The following is a 17959-nucleotide window of genomic DNA, read 5'->3' as shown; positions in this document are numbered from 1 at the left end:
TGAAGTCATATGCTTCCAATATAATCAGCGAAACAAGGGCAGACGGAAAAAAAAATTGTGCACGCGTGCATTTGATACGTTGCTTTTAATAAATGTGTTTTTATTTAAATTATCATTGCAGACAAAAGCCAACTATTTCTCGTCAAGTAAATTCACCATTACTCTCATGAATCGTTGCGCGTGTTAAAACTTTTAGGCAAAGACACTTGCAAAAGACTACTTTCATATATTTATATCTAGTTTGCAGAATTAAAAACAGCTTAAAAGAAGGTGCCCACTTACATTTTTTGGGTTGTATGGTGTAGTGTGGTGTTCTGTTGTTGTGCTGTCACTGCCTCCCGCACTGCCGTCTCTGCTGTCCAGATAGCTTGCGCGCTGATCTGGCGATAGGTCGCTGCCCGAAGAGCTCCAGCGGCTTCGGTGAACGATATACTTTGAATTGCGCACCTCAGTCAATTATGACATTTGAGGAGGTTGGTGTCGCTGTCGCTGCCTATAGTGGCTTAGGTCAGCAATCGTTGAACGGTTCTTGTTGATTTGCGCAACCCCTGAGAACACGGCACACTTTTGCTCGCAAGTACTTTAAGCTTTTAGTATTGTCACTGCGTGGCCGTAAACTGCTCACTTGATCACTTTGTTTTAGATCTGTTTTTTGTTTATTTCTGAGTCGTGGTGCAATTACCACTGGTTGGGCGCCAATTAAGTATTTTATGCCGCCGTAATCGCGCGAGTTACCATGCCCAGCATTAACCCCCCTCAACAACCACCTCCGCCTATGAAGCCCGCCCGGTAGGCGACATCAGCAAAGTGCCAACGCTGTATATATATATATTGATCACGAGCTACCATGCCAGCATAGCCTCGTCCCCCGTTACCTGAAACTCTGTTGCACCCGATGATGAAATCGGCATGAACACACACACACACACACACATATTCACACATACTGCGTGGTGGCGACGCTCTCGACGTTGAAATTAACATGAACCTACACACACACATACACACTGCGTAATCGCGACGTCCTCGTCTAGACTCGCTATCTAGAACTAACGGGATCAAAAGCACTGCTGCTTGCCCGTGCGTATACATTAAGAATAAAGCTTTCATCATTCTTGATCTTGACACCAAACCGAGCAGTTGATTTATTTAAAGTGGCAAATATATATAACCTACATATATCATAAGTACACAATAAAGTCATTATTGACTCCCATCACATCAGCCTGGGCAGCAACTAACTAAGAGTAGAGAAAGGAGGACCCCCGATCCAACGGAGGCACCCGTAACTGGCGCAGCCGGACTAGAACTAAAAGGATTAACAACGCCTTTCACGTTCTTCGTTCCACTTCTGTAAACTGGTAAGTAAGTGAACAAGTGGCAGAAAAAAAAAAAACACAAGTTTGAGGAGCCAAGTGTAAATATATGGTTCTCAAAAAAAGAGAAGAAAAGGAAAAAACTTCACACAAACAAGTTCAACAGTGACATACAGTATAATTACAAACTATTGTGACCGAATATGTGCACATCAATCGCTGAAAGGGCACCGGGATCACACATAAAAAAAATGTCTTTACATTCAAAGTGACCGAATATGTGCACATCAATCGCTGAAAGGGCACCGGGATCACTTATGACATACATAAAAAGTTAACATCATTCAGTGCTATGGCCAAATATGTGTACATCAATCGCTGATGAGACACCGGGACCATACATAAATAAGCAAAACAAATAAATCTAGTGTGACCGAATATGTGCACATCAATCGCTGAAAGGGCACCGGGATCACACATAAAAAAAAAAAATGTCTTTACATTCAAAGTGACCGAATATGTGCACATCAATCGCTGAAAGGGCACCGGGATCACTTATGACATACATAAAAAGTTAACATCATTCAGTGCTATGGCCAAATATGTGTACATCAATCGCTGATGAGACACCGGGACCATACATAAATAAGCAAAACAAATAAATCTAGTTCAATGTTGTGGCCGAATATGTGTACATCAATCGCTGAAAAGGCACCGGGACCACAACATTGAAAGAAATTAAACAATAAATCAGTAATAAAATCACTATGTGTGTCAGGTTGAACCTTTCCTTAAAAGCCATATACTTGTTCGCGAATGCTCCCAATTGAGAAACATTGTCAAATTACAAATACACTCAACTTACTACTTCGGATTGTGTTACTGCCATGTGTTCATTTACTTATACAAACTGAATATAAATTTTTTATACTTACTAATGTACATAATATATTACAGTCAAACATTGGAGCCGACACTACAGGCAAAGAAAAATGGCGGTTGGTAATAGATTTTCGAAAACTAAACGAAAAAACCATCTCCGACCGTTATCCGATACCTAACATAGCAGACATACTGGACCGAATAGGTAGAACAAAATACTTCACAACAATAGACTTGGCAAGTGGATTCCATCAAATTGAGATGAATCCACAAGACGCGAACAAAACAGCTTTCACAGTCGAAAATGGGCATTACGAATTCACAAGAATGCCCTTCGGTCTGAAGAACGCACCAGCCACTTTTCAACGTGTGATGGACAACGTTCTAGGAGACCTTATAGCAAATGTATCATTTCATTCAAACAATTCCCTTACCTATACATTGTTCATACTTCATTGTCTCCCACGACAAACTTACCATCGAGATACCACCAATGGAACGAATAGAAAATAACAAAACATTGAAAGTCCTATCACTCGAAAAACTGCACCTGGAGGCATTGGCAACAACCGGGAAAATGGACTACATAACTCAACAATACTTTACCGCTACGTACCTTGCATTGAGCATAGTACTAATACTTGTGATCTGTCTCCGAACCTGTAAAAGGCAGAAAACGATTTTTACCCAGCAACCCACCCACACACCTCACGTTGTCGAGTCGGCTATCCCTTCGTTATGGCCATCTCTCCGCACTAGGGGGGGAGGAGTTACCATGCCCAGCATTAACCCCCCTCAACAACCACCTCCGCCTATGAAGCCCGCCCGGTAGGCGACATCAGCAAAGTGCCAACGCTGTATATATATATATTGATCACGAGCTACCATGCCAGCATAGCCTCGTCCCCCGTTACCTGAAACTCTGTTGCACCCGATGATGAAATCGGCATGAACACACACACACACACACACATATTCACACATACTGCGTGGTGGCGACGCTCTCGACGTTGAAATTAACATGAACCTACACACACACATACACACTGCGTAATCGCGACGTCCTCGTCTAGACTCGCTATCTAGAACTAACGGGATCAAAAGCACTGCTGCTTGCCCGTGCGTATACATTAAGAATAAAGCTTTCATCATTCTTGATCTTGACACCAAACCGAGCAGTTGATTTATTTAAAGTGGCAAATATATATAACCTACATATATCATAAGTACACAATAAAGTCATTATTGACTCCCATCACATCAGCCTGGGCAGCAACTAACTAAGAGTAGAGAAAGGAGGACCCCCGATCCAACGGAGGCACCCGTAACTCGCGCGGCTATACGAGTCTGGGTGTCGGGCGCGACAATAAAAGACAAGGAGTTTATATTAATTCTTTATTTGCCAAGCCAAGCGGAGCTGTGGCGTTGGAGTACGAAATCAAACTAAAGCTACAAATACAGAAATTCAAATTAGGAGCTAAAATGAAAACGAAACACATTGTAGGGGTTTCGTATTCGTAGCAGCCATGCAAATAATGCTTACATTGCAGAATGCCGTCGTCGACGTATTTCATGCGCTCGACATAGCGACGTTAACTTTAGTTAACTTGAATGCCAAAAACTGGCAAGGCTCTTTCATTTTCTTGTATAACATTTTAATATAATAAAATCCAACTGAAATCTTAAGCAGAAGAAGCATGTTGGTTGCATGATTTTTAATTTTTAAATACACTTTTTTCAGCGAATATGTAAGTTAACTAAGTTAACCGGGCGACGGCTACGACCGATCGTCCGAAGACTCGCTCCGGCCAAATTGCTGACACAGCGTCTGGCCGGAAGCCCGTGCATAGCCGGCAAACACTACCCGTAGGAGTGGCCGCTATGAGTTTCATATTTTGTTAGCCCTAAGTTCAGTTTGAATTTGCATTTATCAGAATAAAGATCGGCAGCTCGTCAACTCCGACTAAGCGTCGTAAAACATATTTTTATTACTTACTCTGCCAGACCACAAGGCTGGCAGTTAAAAGAGGAAAGTTCTTCTCAACGTAAAAAATACTCTTCTGCTCCCCGGACTCCACGAAGCAGCCAGCGAAGGAAGCCCTTCACCTCTGGAGGAATCCTGACGACGACAGTATCGCAAGACGGTGCGATCAATCTTTAGTTTAATTTGTATATCCCAGTGTTTGAATCAACAGGGAAATAGTTGTATATTTATTTATTAAAACGAGAGGTTCGTCTTAATTTTCGAATGTCACATGCGACGATCGTCACCGCTGCTGGATTCTCTTCGCGATCAATTCAAGGACTACGATCTGTTGGCTAAGGACTTTACCCGCATATGTCTAAACGAAGAACCATCGTGTCTGACCAACGGCCATCTCTTCAATGTCGTATTCCTGGTAAGTCAGTCCAAGCAACAGGATCGATTCATTGGAGTTAGAGCTATTCTCGGAGTACGGAGTCGAGTCTTTCAGGTGAGTTTCAGAGAATGCAGGATAATTTGTTAGCCTGGAGGTAAATTCGAAAATGCGCATACACAAGGGCACATATAAGTGACATATGTGCGTATGAGTAATAAAATGCTTATTACGTATGAGTAATAAAATGCTTATTACACATACGCACTGTGGTTCCTATTTTCCAGCTAATTTGCAATCCAAACGTTTACGTTTGACTACCATTATTTATTGCTATCATTCCGGATTATTATCATAATATTTATAAATATTTATTTATTTTTAGAGTGGGCGTGGAAGTTTTGTACAGTTTTAGGGAGTTAGGGTGGGAATGGCAAAAATTTTCTTCGCAAATCGACAGAAATTTTTAGGAGTAATATATAATGAAAAAATATCCAAAACTTTTTCGAAAATGTGGTTGTGACAGTTTTGGTTGGTTTTAGAGAATTAGAGTGGGTGTTGCAACATGGGTCAACAAAATTGTGCTGCGCCTATGTCTCTAGAATCTGTATGCTGAATATCAACCTTGTAGCTTTTATAGTTCCTGTATCTTGACGTTCATACGGACAGACGGACATGGCCAGATCGACTCGGGTATTGATCCTGATCAAGAATATATATTGTAACGTAGTTATGCCTTCCTCATAATTCACTTGTACAAAAGACCGACCGCGGTGGTCTGTCGTATTGATTCCTCGTTAAATAAACAAACATTTCTCGATATTGCGCATCCACTCAAGCCGTAATCAAAACTCAGCCACTAGGCAGGCACATAGATTTTCTCACACCATTTGTTTCAGTCTTAAGCTGATATTCAATCAATAAAAACGCAAAGCGGATTTATTCGGAGTTATTATTTTTTTCGGCGTTGATCTTAGTTTAAATACGGATCATTTATTCTACTCAAAATAAAAACTATTTTACTGACGCAGTCGGTAGGATACAAAAAAGTATCCGAAAAAAAAGAACCGCGAGTGGAAAATTAATTAACTTTTATAATCCGGTACTCCTAAACAATTACGCTTGTGATATTCGTTACTTCAACTTGTCCGACGGCAGGGGAAAAAAACATTACAAATAATAAAATTATAGAAAAGTAAACATTTTTTCAGCTAAGCTACCAAATAAGCAAACAATAAAAATTAAATCTAAATAAACTTATAAGTGCAGCAAACAATAAAATCAAAACAATAAAAAACTCCAGAAGACAAGAACGTGAAAACATAATAAACTCTATCGAAATAAAACTAAAACAAAATACAAAATGTAACAACCTAATATTGCTGCACCTAAACTCGTAACCCTAAACGAAAACAACATAAGTGAAGCGTGAAGACAACTCAATAACATTTTCCCATTTAATGGAGATCCCTCAGCGCTTTATACGTTCATAAGAAGAGTGGATTACACCCTAGAACTCTAGCCAACTAACGACCTGCGACAACGACGCTTTCTACTCGAGCTGTGGAACGAAACATAGATGGACAAGTAATAAGATCATTGGGACTACCAAACATCGAAGACTTGAGGTCGAGGTTAATTGGTGAATACAAATCCCAAACGCCAAATTACAAACGTCTGGAAAATTTCCGAGAGACAAAGGAAATTTACGAACATTCTGCGAGTTGGCGTCAACTCTTAATATCTAAACTACATCTAGAAGTTAATAATACCTAATAATACCGACCTCATCTTTAAAGCAAAGCAATTAGGGACTCTAGACACTTCCAACATTACCAACTAATTTGTTCTGTATTTTGGCTCATCATGAAATTCCTGATTTAAGAACCCTAATTAATATAGCACAAAATGAGGGGATTTATGAAGACGTGTTCTTCATAAGAAGAACAACAAAATGAGGGGATTTATGAGAAACACGCAAATGCTTGTATGAATCAAAATTTCGAAAAATATTAAAACTAAAATTGAAAATAATAGTTCCCATGCAAGTACAAGCAAAATGAATCCAAACTTTCAAACTCACTATCAATCCAGATATCCACCATATAAACAACCATTACAGCAAACTTAACAGACCACCCATTAAACCTGTACAAAATCAATTCTGTGCAACGTGATTTGCAAACCAACAACCTAATATTAATCCATTTCCATTTTAAAAAGAATATTCGAATTTCTGTGTTCTGTCTTGGTCAAGTTCTACAAGTTGCATTCATTTATTACGTTTTGAATTAGAGGTTGACAATTTGGAAAATAATGGCTTTCTTTAAATACCTTTGTCATTTTTTTGGATACTTGATTGCAATATGATTTCTTTGAATTCCGCATATGAATGCACGGTTTTTAATAAGATAAGACTACGAGGTCATACACTGACTTCTGCAAAGGAATTGAATTCTGAAAGGATTTTCATTCCGCTAGTTATTTCAAATTGTCCTTGTGGTAAGGACACATTTTTTTCAAAGTCGGGGAGTTGTAAAATTGGTTCCCTTGATATCAAGGCTTTTAGTTTCTCAAATGCATCTAAATAATTTTGATTTATTGTGTCTATTTTCATTCCTTTTTTAAGACATTGGTGCAGAAGTCAGTGTATGACCTATGTCAGGTAATTAGGGATAAATATGCGGTAATAACCGGTTAGAATGCTCTGATCTCTTTCTATAGTTGGAATTGGGTATGAAACTATAGATTTTACTTTAAGAAGGTTTGGTTTAATTCTATTCGGAGTTACAATATGACCAGTTTTCTTGGCTTCTTTTTTTAAGAATTCGCATTTTTTTAATTGCAATTTTAAATTTGCTTCGGACAATTTATTAAAAAACAATTGTAATGAATTTAAATGTTCATCAAGCGATGAAGAAAAAACAATTATGTCATCCAGGAAAACTAAACATTGCTTATGGAGCAGTGGTCGAACAATACTATTCATGCACCTTTGAAATGTTGCGGGTGAGTTTCTGAGACCAAATCCGAACGTATTCGGAAAGTCCGCTCTTGGTGGAGAATGCAGTTTTCTGAATTGAAAATGGGTCCATTTCTATTGTTTTGGCGAGACAGCGTCCACGTCCCCTAAATATCCAAACACTTGGCGAGCCAACTGAAATAACAAAAACTTCTGCCCACACAATCGTCTCAGGAATCTCCAATTACTCCTATTTTTCGGAAGCTCCTCTCTTTTCGGGAGAATAGACGTTGATAACTTTATTCTCTTAAACTTCGCTTTTAGGCTATCCCAATCTGCCTACAAAAACCCAGACATGTCCCCATACATTAGTTCAGTTCTGAGTACGTTATCGCGATAATCTTGCTAAGCCCACTTCAACTTCGAAGTCAATTATCCAACCTAGTGATAGTTCTTCCATTATTGGAAATAATAAAAACGTTTAATAATATATAATAAAAAAACCTACTTGTGTTATTTTTTTTATTAAACTCTCGGTTTTAATTCGTAAATGGCGCAGTCGGTAGGATAAAAAGAAAAAATTGTGAGAGTTGTGCACAAAAATCAATCTAGTGACAAAAGATCCTTGTACGACCAAGCGTATCTTTTAACATTTAACCACGCGAATCGGCGCTAAAGTGAACATAAAATCGTAATACAAAAAACTCTTTTTATCTGCAAAAGAACTACGTATAATCGGTGTTGGACACGCAATAGTCAAACCTACTGCATACGGTCAATAAAAGTGTAAAAACAAAAATAAAAATAAAATCATCAACCATGGCAACCGAACAAGTCAAACTGTTATCAGAATCCCATCTGAATCAAGCCTTACACCAAATTAGGCAAATAACAACATTCAGTGGTAATACCCAAGAACTCAGTGCCTTTATCCGAAGGATCGAGTTTATACTTCAGCTATATCCATCAACCAGACAAAAAACATGTATTTTTCAGCGCAATTGAGATGCTCAACGAGTATCCCAATTATCCGGAGCAACAACCTGGCCAACCCTAATGAATGCGCTCATCAGTGAATATAAAACCCAAACACCATGTGAAGAACTACTCCGTCGTCTCTACAACAGACCCTTCAGCGGAAGTATCCGGAAGTTCGTCGAAGAATTAGAAATGAAATCATTCACAATATCAAATAAGCTTATGCTAGAAAATGATATCAATATCACTCTGTATTATACACAAATGCATTAAATAATACAATCAAAGATGTAATTATGAGAAAATTGCCCGATAGGTTATTTATGACTCTTGCTAGATTTGATTTAATATTACGGTACCAAACCATTTACAATGACTGAACAAAATCACTAATTAATTACAATACTAAAACAACCCAACCCCAAACTTCCACATATAAGGGAAAATATCAGAATTTCGTGCATAACACAAACATTTCAAATCCAAGCACTACTCCAAGACCCTGTGAACCAAATCCAAAGTTAGCAAGCGAGCCCACACAGAAACTAAATATATATGAGAATATATGAGAAAATTGCCCGATGGGTTATTTATGACTCTTGCTAGATTTGATTTGATATTACGATACGAAATGAATACTATATAAAGTAGTATAACCAAAGACCCTAGAATAACAAGATGCGTAACGCCATACGATTTTTTGGCACACGATTTTTTGGCCGTGGCTCTAGAGGTGGCTCCAGGCTCTCTCGAATTTTTGTTAGAGAGCGAGAGAGCGAAGAGCGCTACAGCGAACAGCTCTTTTCAACGCACAAAGTGATAGCAGACATCTGTATGTGTGCACACGTATTCACATGCATTGTAAATTTGACAAAATATGCCCTTCACCTTAGAAGTTCTTTGGCTTTAAATCTATATTATTTTTGATCAATTGGCACCATGCGAAAAATTCTTGTTTTGCATTGCCTTAACGTTATTATTATTTGAAAATAGATTAGAAATAGTCAAATCTATGTACATATTATCACAAAAATAAATTTCAAAAATGACTTTATATAAGAATATTTGTCATTAGAGTATTCATCTTGCGGCGTGTGAAAAATTAATAAGGCAATGATTGTTGAGTGCTTGTGTCCGCACTTCGTGCCTCAAGATATGACCAAAGCAAAGACACTAGAATAATTCTAGTGTCTTTGATATTACTTTTGCAATTTAATTTAATTGCATATTTAATTATTTAGTATATTTATTAAGTCATTTGACTTAATATGATGTAACATTAACATTAAAAGTGTTTCAAAAAAAATATTTCGCTTTTAAAAAATTGTCAGATGAGAGACAAATTAGAATTAAACATAAATATAAATGTGTAAACGGTAGCTAATTCGAGCGGCGATTTTAACAAACAAATTTAAAAAGCTTTAAAATTATAATAGTCAGGGCGCGAATTTTTAAAAATTTTTTTATTTTATCATATTGCTAGGAAATTGGCAAAAACTACCCTAATATGTACCATGTAAATTCGGATCTTCGATCAGAATTGATTTCGGCCCGAAAATCGTCTTCTAGCACAACACGCACACTTATACGCGTTCTCGTCTCATGTTTTTACTCACACAAGCAAGCAAATTATATTTTTAGATTTCTTACGCTCTCAGCGGGAGTGAGCCGAAAGAGAGTAATTTTGGCCGTCACCAAAAAAGTGGCTGCATAGTGCCAAACCAATGTATGGCCGTTACTCATCTTGTTATTCTAGTGTCTTTGGTATAACTATAAAAATACTTATATAAAGTCATTTTTGAAATTTATTTTTGTAATAATATGTACATAGATTTGGCTATTTCTAATCTATTTTCAAATAATAATAACGTTAAGGCAATGCAGAACAAGAATTTTTCGCAAGGTGCCAATTGATCAAAAATAATATAGATTTAAAGTCAAAGAACTTTTAAGGTGAAAGGCATATTTTGTCAAATTTACAATGCATGAGCATACGTGTGCACACATACAGTTGTCTGCTATCACTATGCGTTGAAAAGAGCTGTTCGCTGTAGCGCTCTCCGCTCTCTCGCTATCTAACAAAAATTCGAGAGAGCCTGGAGCCACCTCTAGAGCCACGGCGAAAAAATCGTGTGCCAAAAAATCGTATGGCGTTACGCATCTTGTTATTCTAGTGTCTTTGCTATAACTAACAACCCCAATTTCAACATTAAACAAACTTTTGTAGCGCTTGTGGCAGCTAGCATCGGCTGCGTCATAGATGGGGGTAAGAACGTTTGGGGCCGCCATCTATGTTCGGTTGCCAGAACTAAAACTGGGGCATAAGATTCATTTCTGACGGTCTGACGAAACAGTGAAAAGTTTTTGTGGCCAGCGAAAAGTGGGAAAAAATGCAGGATTATTATTGAGGCGCAGGATTAAAAAAAAGGGTAATCGAGTGCCGGGGAAAATTCAGATTAAATATCTCTGAAACATAATTTAATTATAATGCAGACGCAGAGCCGGGATATGAACGCCGAGATCAACTGGGAAGTGAGCAAAGGAGAAGTCGTTTGGAGGGAAGCGTTGGATCACCAAGCGAAAATAGAAGGACGGCGGCTATTGGCGGGAAACCTAAACAGGGGGCCCTCTAGGCCGATAAAGTGGAAATCATTAATATATAAATGAAATTACGGAAAACTGGCATGCATTTGTGGGGGTCGCCGTTGCTTTTTTTTTTAGAAATATAAAGGTTCGAAAGTAATAGCGATCGAACCGCCGGTTTCCGACCTAGCGCGACCTAGCTCAATTTTTTGGGTTTGAGTTTGCATATGCTTAAAACTTAAGAGCAGCGTGATATTCCCGATTCCCGCACGCATTCTAAGCTTACAAGCGGTGCGGGAAGAGAACACGGCGATCGAGCCGATTAGTTCCCGGAGTCTGGCCCAAAGCAATTGACGCGGCTTTCGAGGCATTATTTTGTCTATATTAATATCGTCGATGCGTCGAAAGAAATGTAAAAAAAAAAATAAATTTATTTAAGTAGTGTTAAGTTCTTAGTGGTTTTTTTTATATGTGTATGTTTTGTTATAAGTGAGAGCGAGACGCCGCATTTGATTTAGAGTGTAGTGCAGCCCAAAATTTAAGGGCATTTGGGAAGAAGAAAATGAAATAAGCGAAAAGAGAAAATAAATGTCTCCGTATATTTTGTTTTTTTTTATTGTTAACCATTTATGCAAATAATAAGCATTAAATTCCACAGGAAAATCACTCGGAAGCGCTTTTGTCGGTGGATTCCCAAATGTGGGTGAGTTTTTTTAAGTGATCTATTTAATGAAAAAAAAGAGCATGAGATAAAAAATAAATATATATATTTACGAATTCAGACCGAGAGTTTAATAAAAAAAGAACACAAGTAGGTTTTTTTTATTATGTATTATTAAACGTTTTTTTTTGGATTTGGATTTATTTATTTATTTTGAATTTGGATTTATCACTAGGTTGGATAATTGACTTCGAAGTTGAAGTGAGCTTAGCAAGATTATCGCGATTGATAACGTACTCAGAACTGAACTAATGTATGGGGACATGTCTGAGTTTTTATAGGCAGATTGGGATACCTTAAGAGAATAAAGTTATCAACGTCTATTCTCCCGAAAAGAGAGGTGGGTATTCTCCCGTTAAGAGAGGAGCTCCCGAAAAGTAGGAGTAATTGGAGAATCCTGAGACGATTGTGTGGGCGGAAGTTTTTGTTATTTCAGTTGGCTCGCCAAGTAATTGGATATTTAGGGGACGTGGACGTTGTCTCGCCACAGAGTCTAGACTTTGGAATTCGGATTTTTGCACTTTGCTTTTGCGTAGATGACAGCTAAGCTTAATCGAAAATACAAAATGTAACAACCTAATATTGCTGCACCTAAACTCGTAACCCTAAACGAAAACAACATAAGTGAAGCGTGAAGACAACTCAATAACATTTTCCCATTTAATGGAGATCCCTCAGCGCTTTATACGTTCATAAGAAGAGTGGATTACACCCTAGAACTCTAGCCAACTAACGACCTGCGACAACGACGCTTTCTACTCGAGCTGTGGAACGAAACATAGATGGACAAGTAATAAGATCATTGGGACTACCAAACATCGAAGACTTGAGGTCGAGGTTAATTGGTGAATACAAACCCCAAACGCCAAATTACAAACGTCTGGAAAATTTCCGAGAGACAATATACAAAGGAAATTTACGAACATTCTGCGAGTTGGCGTCAACTCTTAATATCTAAACTACATCTAGAAGTTAATAATACCTAATAATACCGACCTCATCTTTAAAGCAAAGCAATTAGGGACTCTAGACACTTCCAACATTACCAACTAATTTGTTCTGTATTTTGGCTCATCATGAAATTCCTGATTTAAGAACCCTAATTAATATAGCACAAAATGAGGGGATTTATGAAGACGTGTTCTTCATAAGAAGAACAACAAAATGAGGGGATTTATGAGAAACACGCAAATGCTTGTATGAATCAAAATTTCGAAAAATATTAAAACTAAAATTGAAAATAATAGTTCCCATGCAAGTACAAGCAAAATGAATCCAAACTTTCAAACTCACTATCAATCCAGATATCCACCATATAAACAACCATTACAGCAAACTTAACAGACCACCCATTAAACCTGTACAAAATCAATTCTGTGCAACGTGATTTGCAAACCAACAACCTAATATTAATCCATTTCCATTTTAAAAAGAATATTCGAATTTCTGTGTTCTGTCTTGGTCAAGTTCTACAAGTTGCATTCATTTATTACGTTTTGAATTAGAGGTTGACAATTTGGAAAATAATGGCTTTCTTTAAATACCTTTGTCATTTTTTTGGATACTTGATTGCAATATGATTTCTTTGAATTCCGCATATGAATGCACGGTTTTTAATAAGATAAGACTACGAGGTCATACACTGACTTCTGCAAAGGAATTGAATTCTGAAAGGATTTTCATTCCGCTAGTTATTTCAAATTGTCCTTGTGGTAAGGACACATTTTTTTCAAAGTCGGGGAGTTGTAAAATTGGTTCCCTTGATATCAAGGCTTTTAGTTTCTCAAATGCATCTAAATAATTTTGATTTATTGTGTCTATTTTCATTCCTTTTTTAAGACATTGGTGCAGAAGTCAGTGTATGACCTATGTCAGGTAATTAGGGATAAATATGCGGTAATAACCGGTTAGAATGCTCTGATCTCTTTCTATAGTTGGAATTGGGTATGAAACTATAGATTTTACTTTAAGAAGGTTTGGTTTAATTCTATTCGGAGTTACAATATGACCAGTTTTCTTGGCTTCTTTTTTTAAGAATTCGCATTTTTTTAATTGCAATTTTAAATTTGCTTCGGACAATTTATTAAAAAACAATTGTAATGAATTTAAATGTTCATCAAGCGATGAAGAAAAAACAATTATGTCATCCAGGAAAACTAAACATTGCTTATGGAGCAGTGGTCGAACAATACTATTCATGCACCTTTGAAATGTTGCGGGTGAGTTTCTGAGACCAAATCCGAACGTATTCGGAAAGTCCGCTCTTGGTGGAGAATGCAGTTTTCTGAATTGAAAATGGGTCCATTTCTATTGTTTTGGCGAGACAGCGTCCACGTCCCCTAAATATCCAAACACTTGGCGAGCCAACTGAAATAACAAAAACTTCTGCCCACACAATCGTCTCAGGAATCTCCAATTACTCCTATTTTTCGGAAGCTCCTCTCTTTTCGGGAGAATAGACGTTGATAACTTTATTCTCTTAAACTTCGCTTTTAGGCTATCCCAATCTGCCTACAAAAACCCAGACATGTCCCCATACATTAGTTCAGTTCTGAGTACGTTATCGCGATAATCTTGCTAAGCCCACTTCAACTTCGAAGTCAATTATCCAACCTAGTGATAGTTCTTCCATTATTGGAAATAATAAAAACGTTTAATAATATATAATAAAAAAACCTACTTGTGTTATTTTTTTTATTAAACTCTCGGTTTTAATTCGTAAATGGCGCAGTCGGTAGGATAAAAAGAAAAAATTGTGAGAGTTGTGCACAAAAATCAATCTAGTGACAAAAGATCCTTGTACGACCAAGCGTATCTTTTAACATTTAACCACGCGAATCGGCGCTAAAGTGAACATAAAATCGTAATACAAAAAACTCTTTTTATCTGCAAAAGAACTACGTATAATCGGTGTTGGACACGCAATAGTCAAACCTACTGCATACGGTCAATAAAAGTGTAAAAACAAAAATAAAAATAAAATCATCAACCATGGCAACCGAACAAGTCAAACTGTTATCAGAATCCCATCTGAATCAAGCCTTACACCAAATTAGGCAAATAACAACATTCAGTGGTAATACCCAAGAACTCAGTGCCTTTATCCGAAGGATCGAGTTTATACTTCAGCTATATCCATCAACCAGACAAAAAACATGTATTTTTCAGCGCAATTGAGATGCTCAACGAGTATCCCAATTATCCGGAGCAACAACCTGGCCAACCCTAATGAATGCGCTCATCAGTGAATATAAAACCCAAACACCATGTGAAGAACTACTCCGTCGTCTCTACAACAGACCCTTCAGCGGAAGTATCCGGAAGTTCGTCGAAGAATTAGAAATGAAATCATTCACAATATCAAATAAGCTTATGCTAGAAAATGATATCAATATCACTCTGTATTATACACAAATGCATTAAATAATACAATCAAAGATGTAATTATGAGAAAATTGCCCGATAGGTTATTTATGACTCTTGCTAGATTTGATTTAATATTACGGTACCAAACCATTTACAATGACTGAACAAAATCACTAATTAATTACAATACTAAAACAACCCAACCCCAAACTTCCACATATAAGGGAAAATATCAGAATTTCGTGCATAACACAAACATTTCAAATCCAAGCACTACTCCAAGACCCTGTGAACCAAATCCAAAGTTAGCAAGCGAGCCCACACAGAAACTAAATATATATGAGAATATATGAGAAAATTGCCCGATGGGTTATTTATGACTCTTGCTAGATTTGATTTGATATTACGATACGAAATGAATACTATATAAAGTAGTATAACCAAAGACCCTAGAATAACAAGATGCGTAACGCCATACGATTTTTTGGCACACGATTTTTTGGCCGTGGCTCTAGAGGTGGCTCCAGGCTCTCTCGAATTTTTGTTAGAGAGCGAGAGAGCGAAGAGCGCTACAGCGAACAGCTCTTTTCAACGCACAAAGTGATAGCAGACATCTGTATGTGTGCACATGTATTCACATGCATTGTAAATTTGACAAAATATGCCCTTCACCTTAGAAGTTCTTTGGCTTTAAATCTATATTATTTTTGATCAATTGGCACCATGCGAAAAATTCTTGTTTTGCATTGCCTTAACGTTATTATTATTTGAAAATAGATTAGAAATAGTCAAATCTATGTACATATTATCACAAAAATAAATTTCAAAAATGACTTTATATAAGAATATTTGTCATTAGAGTATTCATCTTGCGGCGTGTGAAAAATTAATAAGGCAATGATTGTTGAGTGCTTGTGTCCGCACTTCGTGCCTCAAGATATGACCAAAGCAAAGACACTAGAATAATTCTAGTGTCTTTGATATTACTTTTGCAATTTAATTTAATTGCATATTTAATTATTTAGTATATTTATTAAGTCATTTGACTTAATATGATGTAACATTAACATTAAAAGTGTTTCAAAAAAAATATTTCGCTTTTAAAAAAATTGTCAGATGAGAGACAAATTAGAATTAAACATAAATATAAATGTGTAAACGGTAGCTAATTCGAGCGGCGATTTTAACAAACAAATTTAAAAAGCTTTAAAATTATAATAGTCAGGGCGCGAATTTTTAAAAATTTTTTTATTTTATCATATTGCTAGGAAATTGGCAAAAACTACCCTAATATGTACCATGTAAATTCGGATCTTCGATCAGAATTGATTTCGGCCCGAAAATCGTCTTCTAGCACAACACGCACACTTATACGCGTTCTCGTCTCATGTTTTTACTCACACAAGCAAGCAAATTATATTTTTAGATTTCTTACGCTCTCAGCGGGAGTGAGCCGAAAGAGAGTAATTTTGGCCGTCACCAAAAAAGTGGCTTCATAGTGCCAAACCAATGTATGGCCGTTACGCATCTTGTTATTCTAGTGTCTTTGGTATAACTATAAAAATACTTATATAAAGTCATTTTTGAAATTTATTTTTGTAATAATATGTACATAGATTTGGCTATTTCTAATCTATTTTCAAATAATAATAACGTTAAGGCAATGCAGAACAAGAATTTTTCGCAAGGTGCCAATTGATCAAAAATAATATAGATTTAAAGTCAAAGAACTTTTAAGGTGAAAGGCATATTTTGTCAAATTTACAATGCATGAGCATACGTGTGCACACATACAGTTGTCTGCTATCACTATGCGTTGAAAAGAGCTGTTCGCTGTAGCGCTCTCCGCTCTCTCGCTATCTAACAAAAATTCGAGAGAGCCTGGAGCCACCTCTAGAGCCACGGCGAAAAAATCGTGTGCCAAAAAATCGTATGGCGTTACGCATCTTGTTATTCTAGTGTCTTTGCTATAACTAACAACCCCAATTTCAACATTAAACAAACTTTTGTAGCGCTTGTGGCAGCTAGCATCGGCTGCGTCATAGATGGGGGTAAGAACGTTTGGGGCCGCCATCTATGTTCGGTTGCCAGAACTAAAACTGGGGCATAAGATTCATTTCTGACGGTCTGACGAAACAGTGAAAAGTTTTTGTGGCCAGCGAAAAGTGGGAAAAAATGCAGGATTATTATTGAGGCGCAGGATTAAAAAAAAGGGTAATCGAGTGCCGGGGAAAATTCAGATTAAATATCTCTGAAACATAATTTAATTATAATGCAGACGCAGAGCCGGGATATGAACGCCGAGATCAACTGGGAAGTGAGCAAAGGAGAAGTCGTTTGGAGGGAAGCGTTGGATCACCAAGCGAAAATAGAAGGACGGCGGCTATTGGCGGGAAACCTAAACAGGGGGCCCTCTAGGCCGATAAAGTGGAAATCATTAATATATAAATGAAATTACGGAAAACTGGCATGCATTTGTGGGGGTCGCCGTTGCTTTTTTTTTTTAGAAATATAAAGGTTCGAAAGTAATAGCGATCGAACCGCCGGTTTCCGACCTAGCGCGACCTAGCTCAATTTTTTGGGTTTGAGTTTGCATATGCTTAAAACTTAAGAGCAGCGTGATATTCCCGATTCCCGCACGCATTCTAAGCTTACAAGCGGTGCGGGAAGAGAACACGGCGATCGAGCCGATTAGTTCCCGGAGTCTGGCCCAAAGCAATTGACGCGGCTTTCGAGGCATTATTTTGTCTATATTAATATCGTCGATGCGTCGAAAGAAATGTAAAAAAAAAAA

General features: G+C 37.3%; 1 protein-coding gene and 1 pseudogene across 1 annotated transcript in view, besides 2 other annotated features; one reads left to right on the top strand and one right to left on the bottom strand.

The window, feature by feature from the left end:
* The window catches only part of Myo81F (Myosin 81F), a 1965857-nt gene that overhangs the window by 1805858 nt on the left and 142040 nt on the right, over positions 1 to 17959 (bottom strand). The window lies entirely within an intron of this gene.
* On the top strand, positions 4454 to 4705 carry CR41571 (annotated as a pseudogene).
* Positions 9153 to 10259: a mobile genetic element.
* Positions 15607 to 16714: a mobile genetic element.

The sequence above is a fragment of the Drosophila melanogaster genome, chromosome 3R (genome assembly GCF_000001215.4).
Source record: "Drosophila melanogaster chromosome 3R".
Classification (NCBI taxonomy): Eukaryota; Metazoa; Arthropoda; class Insecta; order Diptera; family Drosophilidae; genus Drosophila; species Drosophila melanogaster.
This window is presented reverse-complemented; position numbering and strand designations above follow the sequence as displayed.